Below are 18,615 nucleotides of genomic sequence, written 5' to 3'. Positions count from 1 at the left end.
TTCATATGTGGCCCTTTCTCCACTAGATGTCACTGCAAATCAATCGCTAGTGTTGGACTCTCTTCAGACAGTACCAGGGTTTCTAGCGCGGTCAGACTCTGCACTTGTGTCCTCCGCGACAGGGAAGCCCAGAGCGGGCGGGGCGGCGTGGCACGGAGCGTCCCTGCGGCGGGAGCAACACACCGGCCCAGGCTCGGCGACCCGAGAGGGCGGCGCACCGGCAGCGGGGTGATGCTGAGCCTGGCCAGCTCGGTGCACCCCCGCCCCCGCGCGCGAGACGGTCACGTGCAGCCGAGGCGCTGCCCCCCGCGGGCAGCGGAGGGGGAGGAGGGCGGGGCCGCAGCGCTGCGCCGCGCCTGTCGCGCAGGGTCGTTTTGGGCCGGGCGCGCGCCAAGCGCGTGCGCCACGCGAGAGTGAGTGTGAGCCTCGCGCGCGAGCCGGGCGCCGCAGCCGGGGTGGGCGGGGGCGGAGCTAGCGCGCGCGCGCCCGCCGGAGGGGGAGGGGCGGAGCCGCCGCGGCGCGCGCGAGACCGGCCGCCGCGACTGTGGGGGAGCCTGGACCGCGGCGCGTTGGAGCAACTGCCTTTCCCCGCGCTCCTCCCCGGCCCCGGTGAGGGCACTCTGCAGCGGCGGCGGCGCTGGAGCCCGCGAGGCCGGAGCAGGCAGCCGGGCTCGGGCATGGTGGTCTGGGGCAACGCGGAAGGTGAGCGACCCCGGGCCGGCGGCGGGGTGGGGGAGGGGTGGCGCCGGACACGCGTCGTCCTGAGACGCCGCAGACCCGCGCGGCGGCGGCGGCCGGCCTGAGGTGCGGGTGGCGGCGAGCGCGCCGGCGCAGGCAGCAGGGGCCGTGCTCTCGCGGCCTGGGCTGCCCGCAGCGCCCGCCCCTCGGCCGGCGGCCGCCGGGTTATGTAACGCGTGACCTCCCCTTCCCCCTCCGCCATGGCGCGCCGGACCCTCCGCCGCCGCCGCTCGCGACCGCCCCGACCCCAGCCCGCGGCCCTTCCCTCCGCGACCCGCGCGGACGCCGCCCGCCGCTCCGCGCCGCAAACTCCTTCCTCCTGCGCCGGCGCCTCGGCCGGCCATTGAGTCCCGCGCCATTCATTCGTGCGCGCGTTCGGGCGTCCGCTCCCCGAGCGCTGGCAGAATGTCGGCGGGCGCCGCGCTCCTCCGCCCGGCCTCCAGTCACTGCCTGTCCCCCACGCCCGGGCCCCGCAGTCCCTGTCGGAGTATCCACAGGCAGTTTTTATCACTCGCGTTTCCTTGATACTTCTCTGGCCCTTAATGTGCATCGCACCTTTCCCCAACTGTCCTTACAAGTGTCCCTTTCACACTTGCACACACTGTTGAAATGACTCAGCCCCGGTGTGGAGGGAAAGTGGCATTTCTGTGTGTTTCACTGCTCTTCCTACGTACTCCCAGTTTGAAAAGCAGAAACCTTAACATAGCCTAGCCCCTTAATTGAGCCCCCTTGTTTAATTAAAAAATGACAGATGATCTAGGTCCAGCTCTTCATCCTCTCAGGTCATGTACTGGTAGAAATGGTACGTGGGTGACAAGAAGTCGTGTAGACTGACGTGCCATAAAAAGCGCTTGTAACTATTAGCCCTTTATGTAACAAGTCTTCTTTCTGTGTATCTGCCTAGCCTCTCTGACTCCTCTAATCTCCAAGAATAAGCCATTATTTGCTCCTTAGGTTGAGTGATACATATCATGGCCTTGGTTCTTGCTGTGGAGTACCCAGTAACTCATTTTTTGGTTTTTACAATCTACCTGCTTTCCAAACGTAGGTTTGTGGTTTCTTATAGGCTTGGCTTTGCCTTTGCAAATTCTGCTAGTATAATGTTACCTCATGTCTTAGACTTCTATGCTGGACACTTGGAAACTCACTTAAAGTCTCTCTTCCAAAGATCCAGTCTAAAGGTTATCTTCCCTTCAGTGGTTAGGCTATTTGCCATTTTTCATGTGTTGTGATAATTATGTTTTATCCCTATCCTGTTTTTCTCTATTTTATAGGTCCTTTAAGGTCAGACTGTACCAAACTCATAAAACTTTACCCTAATTTTATAGTAAACAGTACCTGTTAAGATTTTTTTAAGAGATGGAAATTGCTCTTTTAGTATTAATTTCCATTAATATTAAAATACTATGCTGTTTCAAGCATAAAATACATTTTTTTCAAAAAATGTAAAATCACTCCATTTCCCCCATCCCCAACTCACAACTCAAATTCTACATAAGAGAATTAATGAAATCCTATCCTCATCAGAAATGATTAGTCATTGTCAATGAGAAATTATAAAAGCTACATATTTATACTTGATAGTCTGGTCTTTTCTTTGATAGCTTCTGTGGTGGAAAGATAAGAACTTAGGAGTGAGATTTGGGTTTGAATTCTGTTATGACCTTGGGCAAGTTAAGTTAGTAATATCATTGTGGTTTTTTTTGTTTGTTTGTTTTTTTCCTCATTCATAGAATGAAGACATCATTTTCCACCATGGGTAGCTGAGGATTAAATGGTGAGACCTGGATATATACACATTGGTTACTCAATAAGTACTCCTTTGGTATATATCCCTTCACTATCTAGAATGAGCCTGAATGTGCTAGAGAGAAAGCATGAGAGGAAAACTAATCAAAGGAGATATTAGGTACCTCTTATCTCCAAATAAAAGGAGTTCTAGATTAAGAAACATTATAATTCTTTCTGCTTCTCCACATATGGGTATCTGTGGCATAGTATAAATCACAGGGTAGATTAAGCCGAGCTTTTAATTTTTCCCCTTTCTCTGAACTGTTAACATGGATATTAATTTCCCCCAAATGCAATTTGAGAAAGGGGGTGTGAGAAGAGAGGGATATTACTGTCTTTTTTTTTTTTAAAGAGACAATGCAGTTGCAGTCTCCTTTAGTATCATCTACTTGTAGACCATGCATGAATTCTAGTCTTAAGTTCTGTTATCTTTTGCTTGAATTGTTTGAATAGTGTCTTCACTGGTGTCCCTATTTCTCTTGCTTCCTGACTAGTCCCTACATAACAATCAGAGTGATGTATTTTTATTTATTTTTTGATACAGGGGAATGAACCCAGGGGTGCTTTACTACTGAGCTACATTCCCAGCCCTTGATATTTTTTTTATTTAATTTTTAACTTTTTAATTTTTTTTAAAGTTTTCGGTGGATACAACATCTTTATTTTATTTGTATGTGGTGCTGAGGATTGAACTCAGCACCCTACGCATGCCAGGTGAGCACACTACTGCTTGAGTCACATCCCCAGCCCCAGCCCTTGATATTTTTATTTTGAGATAGTCTTGCTGAGTTGCTTAAGACCTTGCTAAGTTGCTAAGGCTGGCCTCAGATTTGTGTTTTTCCTGCCTTAGCGTCCACAGTTGCTGGGATTACAGGTGTGTGCTACCATGCCTTGTCAGAGTGATTTTTTTAAAAAACAAATAAGATTGTCATTTTCTTGCTCAAAATTCTACAAAAGCTTCCTGTTGCATATAGAATTGAATTCAAGACCCTTACCCCAGTCTATCAAGGCATTGCCTGACTTGGCAACTGCCAACTTTATGTCTTGCTCTGGGACTATTCATTACCCTGCTTCACTGGGTACTTAAACTGTTCATGCCTTATAATATTATCCTTGCTGTTTTTTTTAGCTGTATTACCCCTTCCTCTAAATGGTCGTTGCTCTTATCTTCACGTCTTCTGTTTGATGCAAAAAATTCATCACTTGGAAGGCCTTCCCATGATCTCTGGCTTCTTCCTCTGTCCCTTGATTTCATGGTATTTCTCCTTAGCATGTAATACTAGGTGAAGATACATTGTTCACTTATTTATTGATTCTCCCATTAGACTTGTTTGTTTCCCCCTTCCCAATTAGAGGGTAGAGATCTTTTCTGTTGCGTCATTCCTTAGAATTGTGCTGGTTTATATTAGATCCTTAATCAAACTTGTTAAAGGAATGCATGGTATAGTTGATTTGAACATTGGTTCTGGAATCAACCTGGGTCAAAATCCTGGCTTCTACCCTTTACTGATTGTGCACCCAGCCGTGGGCAGGTTTTGGGTGCCTTTGTATGCTCATCTATCTGTAAGATGACTATAGAGGATTACAGTGAGTAATAATTTGAATTAATACATGTAAGGTGTTTCTGTGAGAGTTATTTTATACTTTTTAAAAAATTACTTGGGGACGGGGGATGTGGCTCAGTTGTAGAGCACTAAGGCCTGGGTTCAGTCCTTAGCACTGCCAAAAAAAAAAAAAATGTTTTGACTTTTAAGATTTGGCATGAGATAAAATGTGAAGTAATTGATTTTTTTTTTTATACTTATGACCTTTTTTGGCTGAATTTTTATGGGCTACCAAATTATATTTATGGATTTATGGAACTTGTTTAGTTTTTAATAAGTAGATTTTATATAGGTCTAGAAAAAATTGAAAAATAAACTGCTGAGAATGATGACCTGTATTTGGTCTTAATGTGTAAGTCAGGTTTTTATTCTTCGGATCTGTGGAAGATACTAAGAGTGATTATCTCAACAGCCACCCACCAGAGTGGCTTTTATATATTTCCCTTTGAAGTTCTGCTGGAGATATGATTGTGGTGATGAAAGGACTTGCTGGAGGCTTCCTGTCTTTAGATAGGGAAGCCCTTGAAGATCCAGTTAAGGTATGAGTCTTGTAGTATTTGGGAAGGAAAAGATGTTTTATCCTCTTTAGTGTGTTGAATTTCTGCCTTTCATTTTGAGTTTTTCCCCTCAAATTGTGTTTGGTTCTTAATTGGAGCTTAACACAGTCCAGCTATACTGTATATCTTTCTTTATCCTTCTGTTCTTTGCATAGTGTAATTGCTTCTTCTTTAGCATTTCCAGAAATAGTAAAGAATTTCTAGACACAGTGACTTTGTAATAATAAATAATTTGAGCTAAGACAACTTGAGTTATTTTTGTAAACTTAAGATTCTTTTGTTTTAATTATATTTGCATAGTACCAGTTATTTTTACTTGATCCACTTGTCCTCTTTGTAGTAACATGTTTTATTTCTCAGTCTGCCTAGAATCCTCGACTTTGGGCTTTAACTTTTTTAAAAAATTGAAATACTGCTTGTATTTACATTTGTCCAAAATCTAATAATTATTAAATTATTACATTATTAAATAATTACTGAGCTCTTTGCTAAGTGCATTGTCTTGTTTAATATTCACAACCACCATATAAGGTAGGCACAGTTGTAAAGAGACAGATTTATAGAGATGATATTGCTTGGCTGGATCACACAGGTAGGTCAGAATATAGCCAGGATTTCTACCTAGTTCCACCTGATTCTGTATTTCAAGGTCATAACCACTCTTCTGTGAGCCACATTAAAAATAACAAGGTTTCTGTTTGGAAACTTGCCATTTTATTTTATCACATTATTTGTGAGTAGGTAGCCTCTTAAACTACTGGCAGTTTTACCATTTTTTATGATTTTAGTTTCTTTGGATTTAACTATCACTATACTTCAGTGCCTACATGTTCCTTATGTGTGAGACATTAAGTTGGTAATATGCAAAATCATTTACATTTTTTTCTCATTCTAAAAAGCCATTAAAAATAAGTCAAAGCATCATATATCTCATGGTACATCAGCTTTGTAAATAGTTTGGAAAGGTTTTGAATGTAATGGATGTGATAGATTTGATTTAAGAAAACAAATGTCTTTAGATTTGCTGAAAATAAGTTTCAGGTAACATAAATATTTAATAAAATATTAATGTCTTTCTGCTGATTACCAAGCAAATCTTTTGTTATCTTTTTTTTATAAGGAAACATTTGTGGAATATTTTAACGTAAGTTTTAATGATTCTTGATGTCTATTTGTAAAACTTTCTTTTGTAAGAATAACTAAAGTAAAAATTGTTGAATTAATGCTTAAGTAGATCAGAATGCTGGTGCTAGAAAGAATCTTAGATTGTATTCCTAGCCTTCAGGAGGAAAATGAGATACAGATAATTTTCAACTGTGAATGAGGAGAAATTTAGGGCTAGAACCTAGATTTTTTTTTTTTTTTTTTTTAATTCTAAAAGTGATGTTTTTTTCTATTACATTCTGCTCTGTGCATGTGTCGTCCATGGAAAAATCAACACTTTGAAATCTCTTATTTAAGAGGGCAGAATATTGAACAATATGTTTTTGTAAAATTGTGATTTAAAGGCTTGAATTTTTTTTTATCATTGGAAGTGAGTAGAAAAAAAAATTTGTCCTCTATTTATAATGCAGTTAGAAAATATGTTCTCTTGTGTAGAAAGGTAGTTGCTTTATCCACATAGGATGGTTTGAGACTCAGAAGGGCACATTGGTCTCATTAGGCTTAAATTAAAAGAGTGAGAATGGGGGAAAAATGTGGCTGTTAAGTAAGTAGTTTGTACTTGAATCCAGTATGTGAATAACCAAAATATTGCTTACTAGCTTCTGTCATTCTTGGTCAGACCCAAGACTTAAGAGAAACTTCTTAGAGGTTTAGTCACAAAATAATGAGTGCACATTACATTTTCTAAAAGCCATCATTCCTACATTTACTCAAAAGAGACTTAATGCATTTTTATCTTTTAGACATTAGTCTGAATTATGTAGTTGAAATTATAATTATTCTTTGCCCTTTCAAATGCCTTTTACCAAGTTAGGAATCTTATTCTTATAATAACAGGCTCTAGTTCCTGATGACTTGTTGGCTTGCTATTTTAAGCCTTTTATTTTAAGCTTGGATAGTCAATTTTATTTTAAACCCCCCTCCTTTTTGGTGGAGGATGAGTACTGGGGATTGAACTCAGAGACACTCAACCACTGAGCACTGAGCCACATCCCCGGCTCTGTTTTTTTTTTTTTTTTTGTATTTTATTTAGAGATAGAATCTCACTGAGTTTCTTAGCTATTGCTTAGTCTGGCTTTGACCCCTCAATCCTACAGTCTCAGCTTCCTGAGCTGCTGGGGTTACATGCATGCGCCACCATGCCCAGCTCTCTCTTTTTTTTTTTTTTTTTTAACATGGATGATTTAAGGTAGATAATCTTTAATTTAAAAAACATTTTAGGGGCTGGGGATGTGGCTCAAGTGGTAGCGCGGCCCGGGTTCGATCCTCAGCACCACATACAAACAAAGATGTTGTGTCCGCCAAATACTAAAAAAAAATAAATATTAAAAAAATTTCTCTCTCTCTCTCTCACTCTCTCTTTAAAAAAAAACATTTTAATAATTCTTTAATATATTAAAGAGCATAGCTTAAAATAAGAAACTTTGTACTAACTGGGATGTTTTATAGCTTAAAGAATGGTTTCACTCAGCTTTCCTCCTTTAAGTCCCAGAGTCCTGGGAAGAGAAGTAGGGCAGTATATTCTGTATTTTAGCTGCTGAGTAATTCTGGTACCAACTTCCCAGAGTTAAGTTAGGCATCACACTGAGGGCATGGCCTGCCAGAATCCCCTCACTTTAGTTATCAGTCACAAGCTCTAGGATTTCCAGGCCACTCACAATTCTGATCAAGGCACTATAACTTCTGAAGTCCCCACTATCCCCTAAGCTTTGTTAATTTGCTAGAATGACTCAGAATTCAAGAAAGCTGTTCTTAGAAGAATAGGATCCGATAAATGAGATGTGTGGGGGGAGGATAAAGCTTTCATGCCCTCAAGACTTTATGCTTCCAGTACACCAGCCAGAGAAGCTCACCCAAATGTAAGTGTCCAGAGATTTTATTGACGTTTTATTATATAGGTAAGACTGAACTACGTCTTTAGCCTTGTTCCTTACTTGGAGGTCAGGAGGTCAGGAAGTCAGGCTGGTATTACCTATCTCAAAGTTCCAGTTCTCTAATAACATGGGTTGACCTTTCCGTCATGACAGCCCCTGACCTGAAACTAGGGGTCCACTAGGAATCACTCTGTTAATATAAATTCATATGTCAGATGTTAATATAAGTTCATATGTCCTCTTTGAGGAGCCCACATGGGTTACAAAGACACTGTACCATTTGGGAAATTTGAAACATTGAGTCTTTCAGGAACCAGGGACAAAAGCTAGCCAAATTCATTACTATACAATATTAGCTGAAAAAGTGAGAACACATACTTGCCAAATTTGTTACAGCTAAAACTATAGTAATGGTAGAAGCCTAAATTCTACTCATTATATATATTTTGACATATTTATATTAAATATTGAAGCAAGTTGTATTAAAGCATATTTATATAAAAAGATTACCTTCTGTTGAGGATTATAACATTTTCTTTCATTAATACAGTAGAATTAAAGCCTGGGTTGATACTCATTTAAGTCATATATCTTATTTATGTAAATTTTGTTGCAGGTTGGGTTATAAACTAAATATTTCTTGGTATTTTAAAAGTGCACTAATTTTTTTCTGTGAAAAGTTTGATTTTTTATTTCTTTGTGAATTGTTTTTTTAGATTTAAATGATTATTTCCTACTACTAAGTGGAAAGAAAATAAATCTATGTGAGATTTTTGTGGGTGAGGTAGAGAGGTTGATGATCTATTTGTTTTTAGAGTTGCAGAATGTTTTGTAGTAACTTAATTGCTGTTTTGAATTTTAGCACTTGAGAGAAAGTTACTAACACTGTTTAACTTTATGCTTTTGGAGGAGTATTTTTTTTTTAATAATTATTTTTCAGTGTAGTTGGACACAATACCTTTATTTTATTTATTTATTTTTATGTGGTCCTGAGGATCGAACCCAGGACCTCACACATGCTAGGCAAATGCTCTACCACTGAGCCACAACCCCAGCTGGAGCAGTTTTCTTTTCCATGTTGTTTATGCCCAATTGAAAATCTTATTTCTGATTGTCATTTAAAGATTGTTTTTGAGCTCTCACTGTTACATGGAGCTAGAGTCTATTATTCAAGTATAGAGTGCTGAATAAATTGTTACATCAAATTAGACTTTTAGTGTCTTGAAGAATGTAGTATGTTGCCGGGGCTGTAGCTCAGTAGTGGAGGGCTTGCCTAGCACATGTGAGGCCCTGGGTTCCATCCTCAGCACTACATTAAAAAAGAAAAAAAAGAATGTAGTATCTCCTTATGTTATATCTATAAAACTACTGACTCTTATGTTTTAAAATATATGATAGGGAGTTGTTGGCACGAAGGCAAGGAAAGAGTTCAGAAGCAGTGGCAACTTTTTAAACATTCTATACCTTTTATATTCACTTGCAATTACATTTAACGTAAGGATTTGTGAGAAAAGAGATTGGTGAAAGATGGAACTGATAGCAGATCCAGAAAAGAGTGTTTGACCATATATTGTTAGTTGCATTTGCTCAAAGTGATTTGTTCTATATCATCATTTGCCAGTTTCCTATGTGAGTTCAGAGATCTAATGAATTATATGGGTGGAATGCACTAGACAAGGACATCCGCTGAGACAGGTTTGTGGATCTTCATGTAGACAGAACTCATGAGGCAGAAACTCTCCATATGTATCCAACTCATTGTCTGCTGTTTATATATACAATTTTATAGTTTCCTAAAACTTAAAAAGTAAGGCTCAACATGCTTGGAATGACAATCAAGGCCTCAGTTACCTTGGTTAGTATTACATCTGGCCATGTATTTTATAAACCAGTCAATTCCAGAATATTTTCTGCTTTTTTTGTAGTTTTGATGATGAATTTTTCTGACATTGTTTCTCTCCTCTTCTTAGTTCCCTTTTGCTCCTTCAGATCATTCTAATCATTCTCAGCTCAAATCTACCTACTAAGTGATGCTGACACTTAAGTGATAAGGGAGTCTGAGGAGAGCTCATCAGAGCCAGAAGAGACCCCCTCCTCAGACCTTCCAGACTCTTAACCCTATCACATAAAAGAATTTAAGGACAGTCATGTTTTAGCAAACAGGAAAGAGCTTTATTAGAAAGAAAATGTGAAGGTGTACATTCTCAGAGCAGAATGTGGGCTATCTTGAGAGTAAGAAGTGCTTTGTTTTGTTTTTGTTTTTTTATTGAGGACATAATAAGGTAGACTGTGTTCCAAATGGGCCAGACTTCCCTCTAGATTGGGAAATATTAAACAAGATTGTGTTTCCTTTTTGGGTGGTCTGGACTGTTAGGTAGGTGTATTAGCTTTTTGTTGTGATCAAAATACCTAACAAGAATGACTTAGAGGGGAGAAAAGTTTATTCTGGCTCAAGGTTTCAGTGGTCCCAGTCTATGCCCTACTGACTATTGCTCTGGACTTTGGACGAGGCATAACATCATGGTGGAAGCGTATGGTGGGAGAAAACTGCTCAGCTCATGGTAGCCAGGAAGCAGAGCAGGGAAGTGCATTGTGTTCCAGGGACAAAATATAATCCCCAAGAGTATGCCTCTCCCCTCATCCCCCCGAACCTGTGACCTACTTCCTCCAGTCACCCCACCTGCCTACAGTTACCACCCAGTAATCTATTCAAAGTATTAATCTGTCAGATAGATTAATCCACTGGTTAGATTATAACTCTTAAGATCTAATCATTTCACTTTTGAATAATCCTTCATTAACACGTAAACTTCTTTTGGGATGCTCATATCCAAATACAATTTATTTACTTGTAGTTGGACCCAATACCTTTATTTTATTTTAATGTGGTGCTGAGGATCGAACCCAGGGTCTCGCATGTGTGAGGCGAGCGCTTTACCGTTGAGCCCCAGCCCAGTGTCTCTGGCTTTTAAGTGGTAGATTTGGATGATGATCAGGTACGTAATTGGGCCTTAGAGTTAATAGTCTAGTCAGATGTCAGCCTCTAGCTTCAAGGAGGTTAATGTCTTTTAATATTGAGGTCTTCTTGCTGCTTTGCTATGTACCAGAAAACTTAAAGAGAGCTGGAAATTTACAAAGTAATTTATGGGTTGTTCAGTGTGCATATGTATTTTGGTTCCTTTTTACCCCTTAGGCTCCTTTGTCCCACTCAGGAGTTGTTCACAAGCCACCCATTCCACATTCAACAGGGACTTTTTCTTTTAGAGACTTAGTTTTCTTTGTATCCCCAAATTTCTGTGCTACTGCCTTTTTGGGTCTCTCCTCTAATATGAGATTTGTTTTTCCTGCATTTATTGCATTCTGTCAGTGCCATTAATATAGGGTCCTCTCTTGTAGTTTTCCCTCTAGTAACCTAGAATTGTGGTTTATACTTATCTTGAAAACTGTGAATCATAGCGAATACTTGGTAAATATGAAGTAAACCGTGAATTCAGACCTGGAATTTTAGGGGAGAAGTGGGATGCAGGACTGCAGAGATTTTGTTACTGAACCGATTTTAAACCTTCACTGGGTGAGTTGTATTTAATCCAGTTGTGAAATTCATTCTACTTGGAGCACATAGTAGCAGCATTCTCTCCACTAAGTGTATACTACTTTGGTTACACTTTAGATATAGGCAAAATCAACCTAAGATTGGCTGCATCTGAATTACTTGGGAACTTCTTAGGAATGCAAATTAACAGTCCTACCCAAGCACCCAAAGTTTCTGATCAGAAAGTTGGGGCCCAGGGGTCTATATTTTAATAGGCCTTTGCAGGTGATTCCGTGCATGTTCAAGCATAAGAACCACTGTTCTAGAGAAAACTCCCCTCTTCTTTGATCTTACATCCTTCATTTGTCAGCTAGGTTGTCTATTACTAATCCTTCTACTGTAGCCTTTGAAATCCCTGATTTAATGCATCCTGAACTTTCCTCTAGATAATCATTTGCCACTTCTCTTTAGTGAAGGTCAGTGACTTTTTACTCTTCCTTTAGGCTTTTTTGAAAAATCATGTCATCTCCAGAATGTTTTTGCTTTCCTTTCTCACTGCTCCTCCTTATAGACATGCTGACTTTGAGGTGCACCTGAGATATCCTATGGAGATGTTTAAGAAAAACTTTTGGGCCATGTGATTTGGAACATAGAAAACAGAAAACTGAGGGAGGGTTTTTGGAAACTGGGTGAAGAATTCTCTCCAGCTCTGGAAAACCAAAAGAGGAAGTCCTTCTTGATGATTCATTAAAACAGTGTCTATTTCTTTTTTTTTTTTCCCTTTGGGAATCTGTGATTCCAGGAAAGAAAATTATAATTCTTTCAGAATGCACCCTTCAGTTTGTATCACATGGCCTTGTTAAATCAAATATCATTTTGTATTTTTTTTTTTTTTTGTAGTTATATACCAAATGATGAGAGAGAGAAAGCTCTTTTATTTTGAATTGTTTGGGATGGAAATTTTCCTTTCAGTAAGATCCACCTCAACTGGGTGCTGTGGTATACTCCTGTAATCCCAGCAGCTCAGGAGACTGAGGCAGGAGTCTCATAAGCCTCAGCAACTTAGGGAGACTCTTGTCTCAAAATAAAAAGTAAAAAGGGTTGGGATGTGGCTCAGTGGATAAATGCCCCTGGATTCAATCCCTGGTATACCCCCCCCCCCCCAAAAAGAAAAAAGATCTGTCTCAAACTAGGGCATTTTACAAGTGTTTCAAATTTGCAATTTCAGTTTTTTTTTTTTTTTAAATATGTGTCTTTTTATCTTTATTTCCTTTAATCTGTTTGGTTTACTTAAATGTGGAATCAAAATCATAATAAAATGCTTAAGTACTTTTACATTTTAGGGGACAGGCTAAGCCTCTATAACAGAGACTTCTGCATACAGTGAAATCAATATTGGAAGTTTTCTTCTTGCTAGTAATAGTCTAAAAGTAGGCAGGAAGTACATAGCAGGTGAGCAACTCTGCTTTTTCAGGTCATTCAGGGTCTCAGGTTCCTTCTGTTTTTTTTTTTTTTTTTAGCTATTTCTAGGTTATTTTATTTTATTTGGTTCTCGGGATTGAACCTAGAGATGCTTTACACTGAACCATCCCCCAACCCTTTCTTATTTATTTGTTTGTTTGTTTATTTGAGGCAGGCTCTCACTAAGTTGCTTAGGGACTTGCTAAGTTACTGAGGTTGACCTTAAACTTGTGATCCTCCTGCCTCACCTCCTGAGTTGCTGTGATTTGAGGCCTGCACCATTGCAACTGGCTATTCCATTGGTTATTATTCTTTTCCCATAGTTGAAACTGGGTTACCGCACAACTATATTCCTGAAAAAGAAGTAAACAACTCCCAGTCAGTCTTGAGCATGGGAAAGGGGAAGAAGAATATAGCATATATATATATATTTGTAGGCATTGTTGTGTTTATATCTCAATGGTGAGAACTTAGTCACTGCTGATTTGATGCATTTTTATGTGGGCTCTCTCTCATCCAGCGAGGAGGTCTACAGAACAGGGTAGAGGAGAGTGTGACTGTGGAGTCACGAATCAAGACCTTCTGGAGACCAAGCTGGAAGCAGGTCTGATTTTATTGCATAGTTACCATGTATATATACTCTTGGGCAGTAGTTAAGCAGATTATAGGCAGCCACCAATACAATTTCTGGCCAACTATCCTTGCGGTGACCAATCGAGGAGTGGACCGTGGAGCAAGCACTGGGACCACAACACATGGCCTCATGCTCAGGCGCTGTGCATACGGGGTAACCGTTTTGCTGCTCAGGCGCCTACCATGAGGGGGGTGGTTTGCCACTCAGGCACCCTTAACATATGCCAGGTATGCAGTACTCCATGCACCTGTCTCCAAAGATTTTTGGTATTGGTGATTGAACCCAGGAATGCTTTCCCACAGAGCTATATCTCTAGGTCTTCTCTAATTTTGAAACAAGGTCTCACTAGCTGAGGCTGGCCTTCAATTTGTGATAACTCCTGCCCTAGCTTCCCAAATTTCTAGGATCACAGGAGTGTGCCTTGTCCCTTCCCTGATTTTAAAGAAGGCTGGGAAGTGTAGTCTCTAGTTGTCACCCATTTCCCATTAAGAGGGATAGGAATGGTGTTCCATTTTGAAAGAAAGGGAAAAAGAGGGGATGAAGAAAGAAAGGAAGAATGAAATTTGGAGGAGAGTGCCATTCTGTCAGCTGACCATCCTCACTTTTGACACCCAACTGCAAGTTTGGGGATCCTCATGATTATTTTCTGGTTCAGTAATTCTCTGAATGAGATCACAGAACTTCTGAAAGTTCTTGTACTGATGCTAAAAGTGCTTGTACTTATGATTGGATTTATTATAGTGGAAAAGGTACAGATTATAATAGCCAAGGGAAGAGATACATGGGGCACAAAGAGTTCCACATGTGAAATTTCTGGTTATTCTCCTAGTGGGGTCATGGACAGTGCTAACTTCTGGCAGTTAACGTATGACAGTACTCACTGAATATTGACTAAAGGAAAATTCCAGGTCTTGGTGTTCAGATTTTGTCCAACGTTTATATATAATTGATTGCTGGCATGGTTGACTTTTATAAAGTCTTCAATTTTTCAGGAGGTTGATAATACATGGTCCAAAGCTGCTACCTTAAATCACATTGTTAGACTATTTGGAGTGGTTTGCAGCCCCTGGTAAACAAAGGCTTTGGATATGCAGGACATTCCAAGGGTTTACAGATTACTTCCTGAGAATCGAGGGCAAAGGCTAGACTTAATTTTTAGGTAAGGTTAATTCTTTACTACTACCCAGCTGTACTTATGGATAGGCACATCTTTTTTTTTTGGAAGGTATATAAAAAGTTGCATAATATATATGTATATGTCTTAAAAGCTGTGTGTGTGTGTGTGTGTGTGTGTGTGTGTGTGTGTGTGTGTGTTTTAATGGCTACAATAAATGCAAGAGACTAGATTTGTCATGTCCAACTCTGTCCACATAGGAAAGATCTAAAATCTGGCTGATGTATGACTTGCTGGTTGTCAGTGAGCCAATTAGGAACAAAGTTGGTGTTGTCTCTAGGGTCTCTGTTTATCATGAATATAAACTAGATGGAGCTAATCTAGATGGAGCTTACTTGTAGCACCTGTTTTCTTCCCTAGTTCTGTTTGAAACATGGCTCTTACTATGTCTGACTCAGACTAATGCATAAGCATCTGTTTTGTTGAATTGTATTAGGTGAGTTCAATTCAGTAGGAGTGTTTTTATTCACTTTTTTAAGCAGTTCCTGGTGATACCATTGTGATTTTCTCCATTGAAAATTTGGAAACCTTCCTTGTTTTCAAGATGTATCATTTTGAACCACAAACTGCTACTTTGGCATTATCAAACATTTTAACTTCTCTACCCTAGAAAGCAACTATGTGCAAAATAGTATTTGACCTGCCTGTTCTATAGAGTGCTATATAAACTATAGGGCTGGGGATGTGGCTTAGTGGTTGAGTGCCCCTGAGTTCAATCCCTGGTAAAAAATTAAAAAAAAAAAAAATACACCCCAAAACTGTAGATATAGCTTTTTGGAAAAAGCGTTGTGGGAATGTGAGGTATTTCTAGTGGTGTAAAGAATTTTAAATTTAAATGTTAAAAAAATTTAAAAACCACGAAAGGAAGGAAATATAGTCAACAGGTGAATTTTTTAGATGGTGTATTATGGGTAATTCTTCCTCCCCTTTACTGTTTTTTGTTTGTTCTAATCTATACTAAACATAAATTGAGTTTATAAATACAGCAGGGAAAAACTATTTTGAAAAGGAACACCCAGCAAGACTTAGCATAAAAAATAAATGTATAAAACACAAATCAGTGATCAAATAATAGAGAAGGTCCCCAAAAAAGAGAAAGATCAGACTGTAGCCTTTTTAAAAATTTTTGGATAGTGTTTTATGTCACCTTCATTTGATAGACTAAAGTTTTTTGTTTTTTTAGTTGTAGATGAACACACTGTATCTTTATTTATTTTTATGTGGTGCTGAGATTAGAACCCAGTGCTTTACACATGCGAGGCAAGTGCTTTACCACTGAGCTACAGCCCCAGTCCTAGACTAAATTTTTTTTGAGTTCTGTGTTTATTTGGTGTTGATCAAAATGGATCTCAGTTGTGTGTGGTGACCAATGCCTGTAATTCCAGCTACTCCAGAGGTTGAACACGAGGATCACTTAAACCCGGGAGTTCTAGGCCTGCCTGGGCAACATTCTGGCTCAAAACAAAGCAAACAGACAGAGTATCTCATCTAGTTCAGGAGTTGTTTTATTGCAGCAGAAAAATTGGAAATAGAAAAATGTTTCTGTATACTGAAGGTGAAAAAATTGTAAAAGACGGTTGGTTGTACTAGATTTGAAATAAAATCTAATGTAAATATCTTGGACTTTTATTTTTGTATATTTTTTAAAAGGTATCTTAAATACATGAAATACTACTTGCATGCAAAACTGTTCTTAGAAAGTGTACACTGTTACTTGATTTTAGAACACCTAAAAATCAAGTGTAAAGACTAAAGTTAGGTACTTCTGTGGAAATTGCTACAAGGGCATAGTGCACTCAGGTGTCTGATTTTTTTTCCCCTCTAAGTAGCTTGGTGAGAGTCCCTTCAGAGAGGAAACCTGACTACAGTGTGTGCCATGGGTCTGAAAGAAGGCTGTACTTCCCTGGTTATGAAATTCAGGATTTTCTATAGTTCTTCTAATAGCAGCCTGAAAACTATAGCTTTAGACAATGATGGTCTCAAAACAAAATCTCCAATCAGCTATTTTAGATCTGAAAGTTACACAAAAAGCTGCTTTTCTGGTCAAAGCCTTTACCATTTAAGAACCAAATAAGAGCATTGGAGTAGGCATTGTCAGTTTTTTTTAGGCCTGTGGTCTAGCACCCCATTTACTTAATTTCTCATAAGAACAGCACATGGTCCTTTTGCAGTTGGCCTCCCACTGCCCACAGTTCCAAGAAAGGATCCAAGTTCTGCAGTACAGATTGCTTGGAGAGGTAGCCTCTTTCTCAGCTTTGCACTCCGCCTCCACACAGTGGTTACACCCCACCTCCCTTTCTTGTATTTTGCCCATTTCTGTGATCCTAGTGCATCTAGCTTCAGAAGTTCTATTAAAAAAACAAAAAACAAACAAAAAAAAACATCCTTTGCTCCTTTAAATATTATTTTAAAAAATTTTATATCTATGTAAAGTAGATACGATATAAAACTTACCATTTGACTGTTTTTTTTAATGTTTTATTTTTTAGTTGTAGTTGGACACAATACCTTTATTTATTTTTATGTGGTACAGAGGATCGAACCTAGGGTCTTGCACATGCTGGGAGAGCCCTTTACTGCTAAGCCACATCCCCAGCCCCATTTTAACTGTTTTTAAGTGTATGTTTTAGTGGATTAGTTACATTCACATTATCCTACAACCATCACCACGATTCATCATCAGAACCCTTTCACCTTGCCTAAAACTTAACCCATTGAACAATAACTCTTCCCTACAACCACCATTCTACTTTCTGTCTCTGAATTTATCTGCTTAAAGTAACTCATGAATAGAGTCATACATATTTGTCTTTTTACAATGGCTTGTTTCACTTAGACTTACGTCTTCATGGTTCATTCATGTTGTAGCATGTGTTGGAATTTCCTTCCTTTTTAAGACCAAATATTTCATTTTAGATATATGCTACATTTTCCTTATCCATTTCTCCCATCAACAGACACTTCAGTTTTCCTGCCTTTTGGCTCTTGTTAATAATTAAGGTGTGAATGTGGACTAGAAATAAATAAATATGTACTTGTGTTCACATTTTATTTTAGGGCCTATACTCAGAAGTAAAATTTCATAATCATGATAAGTCCATTCCTAATTTTTCAACAACTTCTGTACTATTTCGTTTCCTTCCTTCCCTCCCTCCTTCCTTTCCTCCTTCCTTCCCTCCGGGATTGAACTCCCAGGTGCTCTGTCACTAAGCTACATCCTCAGTCCTTTTTTAAAAAAATTATTATTTTGAGACCTCTTTCTGAGTTGTTCAGGCTGGCCTTAAACTTTTGATTTTCCTGTTTCAGCTTCCTGTGTTACTGGGATGGTAGACATGTGCCACCATATTATGTTGCTGTAGTATTTTCTATAGAAGCTGCACCATATTTTATTTTCACCAGTAGTGCACAAGGGGTCCCAGTGCCTTTCCATCCTTGGCAATACTTTCCTTTTTTTTTTTTAATAGCAGTTATCCTATTCATTGTGCTTTCAATTTGCATAATGATTAGTTATGTTGAACATCCTTTCAAGTGCCTATTGGCAATGTGTGTAGTTTTAATGTTAAGTTGTAGAGATCTTTTTTAAAAAAATATAACCCCTTATCAGATATAAAATTTGCATATATTTTCTCCCATTTTGTAGCATTTCCTTTTACTGTTCTGTCCTCTGCCCTCCTTTTTGTGATGCCAGAAATTGACCCAGAAACTTGCCAGTGTTCACTATCACTGAGCACACTCAGATCCCCTTTTGGGTCTTCTGATGTACAGAGAAGTTTTAAATTTTTAATGGGGTCCAATTTATCTACTTTTTGTTGTTGCCTGTGCTTTTGGTGTCATAGCCAAGAAATCAATGCTTTCTTAGTTCTAAGAGTTTTATAATTTTAGCTCTTATGTTAATGTTTTTGATCCATTCGGAATTAATTTTGTATGTGGTATAAGGTAAGGGTTCAACTTCCTTTGCATGTGATATCCAGTTTTCCTACCACATTTATTGAAAAGATTGTCCTTTTCTCAATGAATGGTCATGCAGAAGTCCTTTTAAACATAGATGTCCATGGGACATCATACCTTAAGTCAGTTCAGTAAATA

At 39.2% G+C, this 18,615-nt stretch overlaps 1 protein-coding gene across 3 annotated transcripts in view; it reads left to right on the top strand.

Moving 5' to 3' along the window:
• Window positions 1–536: 536 nt before the first annotated feature.
• Rev1 (REV1 DNA directed polymerase) overlaps window positions 537–18,615 on the top strand; it is a 77,082-nt gene continuing 59,003 nt past the window's right edge. For all 3 annotated transcript variants that reach the window (XM_076833672.1, XM_076833671.1, XM_076833670.1), the window contains exon 1: window positions 537–702. The gene's annotated coding sequence lies outside the window, so the exon portion shown is untranslated. The remainder of the gene's footprint in view (window positions 703–18,615) is intronic.

The sequence above is a fragment of the Callospermophilus lateralis genome, chromosome 14 (assembly GCF_048772815.1).
Source record: "Callospermophilus lateralis isolate mCalLat2 chromosome 14, mCalLat2.hap1, whole genome shotgun sequence".
Classification (NCBI taxonomy): domain Eukaryota; kingdom Metazoa; phylum Chordata; class Mammalia; order Rodentia; family Sciuridae; genus Callospermophilus; species Callospermophilus lateralis.
Note: the sequence above shows the minus strand (reverse complement) of the source record. Positions and strands in the feature narration are given on the sequence as shown.